At 48.6% G+C, this 3,754-nt stretch overlaps 1 protein-coding gene across 7 annotated transcripts in view; it reads right to left on the bottom strand.

Annotated features, from left to right (window-relative positions):
* LOC116843126 (tyrosine-protein phosphatase Lar) overlaps nucleotides 1-3,754 on the bottom strand; it is a 754,320-nt gene that overhangs the window by 206,217 nt on the left and 544,349 nt on the right. The window lies entirely within an intron of this gene.

Genomic DNA, 3,754 nt, shown 5'->3' with positions numbered 1-3,754 from the left:
GGGGGGGGGGGGGGAGGGTGGCTTCTTCTACACGGAGGACGTCGCCGCGAGTGACTTCTCGAAATCGAACGGGAGAAACGGAAGAAGAGGGATCGCCCCTGTCTCCGGCAATTCTCCGTTTAAACGGTGCATTCGAGCTTTATTTGCGTAAGCTCGCGCAAGTGTGGCTTTATTGACGCGCGCGAAACCCCCGGCTCAGGGAACAGAGTTCGCCGCGCCTCTTTCCGCTTCGCAAGCCCGCTTTGTTGGCAGTTCGGGAGTAAATAAACGTGCGGCGATGTAACTCGCCGAGTGTTCAACGTAATAATGCCGCGATGAACGTTTGACTTGTTCGTCGATCGACGATATTATAACTGTGCAAAAGTTCGCGTTTGCGGAATATAAACGACGTGTACACAGTCGCGGTTCCGTATCTGCAATTTTGCGCGCGCTCGCCGTTACCGTTGTTTAAAAGTTCCGCAGTTACTACGTATCCGCATGCACAATACACGAGCCCCAAGTTTCGTTGCTGCACCGCGCCGCGCCGCGTTGTGTTTTTTGCGCCGACAACACCACCGTAAGCCGGAATCGGGAAAGCCATCCGGCGGAGTGGTTTATCCCAGGGAGCGCGGATAAGGGAATGAGATCTCGAATATTATGGGACGAAGCGCGGCAAGGGAGAACAGCAAAGAAAGGGAGTTGAAGCGCCGGGAAGAAATGTGCGGGCGTGATATTTTGTAGAAACTTACTCGCCCGTAAATCGAGAACCCGACCTATTGGACGTTTCGATTATCCGTATCTCTATTAAACTATATTGTGTCTCTCATATCTCTCGTGTGTGTATATATATATATATACACACACACACACACGCACACTATGTTATCAGACTTTATCGCGATATATGTGCAGATCTTATTTTATCCCGGTCGAGACATTTAAAGCAATAAGTAGACGAAAACGCCTGCCGTAATAATTGAAAAGGCAACGTAGACGGAAGCGGCAGAACGTATTTGTATCGATTTGCCGTCAGTGTTTGAAAAATGAACGATTAAAGTTTCAAGCACGCTGCAGGCACGACACGCCTGCAGATTTATATGAATGATACATCAGGAGAAGAAAAACGACGTATTACACAGGAAGAACACTTTATCTCCATTTGATTATTCACTGCTGCGCGCGCGCGCGCCTGCAATGTGTATGTAACGTGTCGACACGAACGAATGCATCGTTACCCCCTGTTTATGATACGTCTTGATGATAAGATCGTGCTGTTACGAACGTTGCTCGCTCTCGTATGCGCCACTCTGCGGGGACTTTCGCCGCCGATTGCCGGAGTTGCGGCTACGGAAGGGTGTATAGAGGGTGGAACGGGGAGGTAAACTGAGAGTGAGGTAACCGAGGTTGTGAGCGAGCCGTTAGTAAACCGGCACGTAGAAGGTAGACCGGAGTCGAGCTCGGTTAGAGGTGACGGCCGGATCGTGCTTACGGATTTCGCCGGATCGAGGCTTTTTACTGACGCGCGCACCTCTGATGCATAGTGAATTTATCCCGCGATATCAATTGCGAGTCGACTTTTGACGTGTCGTTGCCGTCGTCCATGGCCAAACGGGGTCATTCGGTGTGACACTGACAGTTGTGTTGATCCTCTTCTGGATTAACAGCATTTTGATTAGCTAACACTGGCTCATTGGCTTTTCGTTCAGGCAATTGAGAAATTTCAGAGGTATTCCCGAGGTGCTCCTGCCGTCGCAAGCACACAAAGGACCGATGCAACTCGCGAGCGTCTTACTTGGATCCATTTTCAGTTTGATAGAACGCTCACTACACTTTTCTCTCACTCCAGAAGAGATATAGTGAGTATTATTGGATATATGGGGAAGAAGATGTTTTATTCGTTAAGAATTATCTTATTTTCTTTCGTTAGGAATGATAATAACGTTAGAAAATTTTCGCGGTGCACAAATATAGGTCCTTGAATGATGCATAGTAGCCGATGTTATTTCGGGGATTTCGCGCTTTACCGAACACGCGAAAAGCGATAATTGCTATCGAGCACGATGAATGAAATTTGAGTAATTCCGCGAATGAGTTAGCCATTTCTGCGGAGAGGAGGAGGAGAGGCAAGAACCTCCGTTCGCAATAAAATATTTGAAGACCTTTTTAACAAGGGAGAGCGACGAAGTTACAGCGCCTGCGACATCGGCACGCCGTAATCAATGGAAGAAAAGTTCTACGGGGAAAAAAGATCACCACGGCGCGTTCCCTTTTCCGCTACCATGAACACGCTCGATCTCTAGGTAATTTTCGCGAAGTTTTACCGGAAGTTCTTCGAGGTGGTGCGACTTTTCTGATTCTTCGCGAAGACCGGATCGTGCTTGTCGCTGCTCCGCCCCGCAAAATTGAGAACCGTCGATAGTTCCGGGTAGTCAGAAAATCCCGTCGCGATAAAGTTTAAATGCTATCTTTTGTCTTCTTTCTCTCCTTTGCCTCTCTTCTACTTTCCCCCCTTTGCCATCTCCTCGCATTCATAACGTTTTATTAACTTAAACATGTCGAGGATTCGTTATCTCTTGCGTTAGTTTCTATTTACTTGCCATTTATGGAAGATTGTTGTATCACGTATTTTATCTATAGTCGATCCCGAGAAAGAGAGATAGATAGATAGATAGATAGATAGAGAGAGAGAGAGAGAGAGAGAGAGAGAAAGAGGGGGGGGGCAAGGAGATAAAGAAACAAAAACATTAGTTGCCGAATAAAAGGAGAAATACATTTCCCTGGTATTTCTCGGATTGGTTAACAACGTGGCAGCGCAATTTCAAGGATAATTTTCTCCGGGAAACTACGTGTTCCGCAAGGAAAGGCAAAATAACCATGAAATATCCTTCGACCCCCGGCTGTGCCGCTGCAAGACGATTAGATTGAATTCGGCGATTGAAAATTCCAAGCTCGTGGAATGGACAGTAATTCGCCCGGGCGCCGGGAACTCGCGCGAGCAGTTGGCAGCGAGGGGATGGGGAGGGAGGGCAAGATGCCGTGGTATGCATACGGTGAGTATTTACTGTGACAGACTGTGGTTTTGCCGGTCGCCAGTAATGCGACCGCCGCGAGAGGAGGTGCGGCAAGAAGACGTCGGCTTTAGGTCCTACCTGCGGCGTCCTCGCTCCCGTCCTCGCTCTCTCGCATTCGTCTCCGTCTTCTGTTTCGCGTTTTGTCGATCTCCGTGGCAACGAACGGACTGTTGCTTTTTGCATTATCGCACGCGTAGATTCCACATCGGGATACTCTCTTGTCCTTCGAAGCCGTCGCAGCGTTCGACCGTGTCACCGCGATATCCGAGACAACAGGCGCGGCTCGTTAAAAAGAGAAAAAAAAGTAAGAAGGAAAAGAGATCCGACATAAACTTGCGGTGGACGCGGAAAGACGCGAGGGGGGATGTCGCGTGGCACGCGATACGTGGAATTCCTTAAGATATTGCGAAATATTCTTTTAGCCGAGCAACTTCCCGACTGGCATTTTATGTTCGCGAAGTTGCCCCCCTCCGAACTTTCGGAAGGTTTAGAAGTTCGCCAAGTTGTGTAAATTTAAAACTTCCGCGCGGAGTAAGTTACTAGGCTGCCGCCTACACGCCCTGCGAATGTTACACACTTCTATCCATATGACAACGGAATCGGGCCAATTAACGCGCACTTTCGCGGACTGTTCTGAAATGTCAACGAACATTTTTCGACAACGAACGTTGTTTCATAAATGAGACGTGTAACGGACGAGGGGG

This window comes from Odontomachus brunneus, unplaced genomic scaffold, assembly GCF_010583005.1.
Source record: "Odontomachus brunneus isolate Ranch 3 - 2012 unplaced genomic scaffold, Obru_v1 Obru_scaffold_030, whole genome shotgun sequence".
Classification (NCBI taxonomy): Eukaryota; Metazoa; Arthropoda; class Insecta; order Hymenoptera; family Formicidae; genus Odontomachus; species Odontomachus brunneus.
Note: the sequence above shows the minus strand (reverse complement) of the source record. Positions and strands in the feature narration are given on the sequence as shown.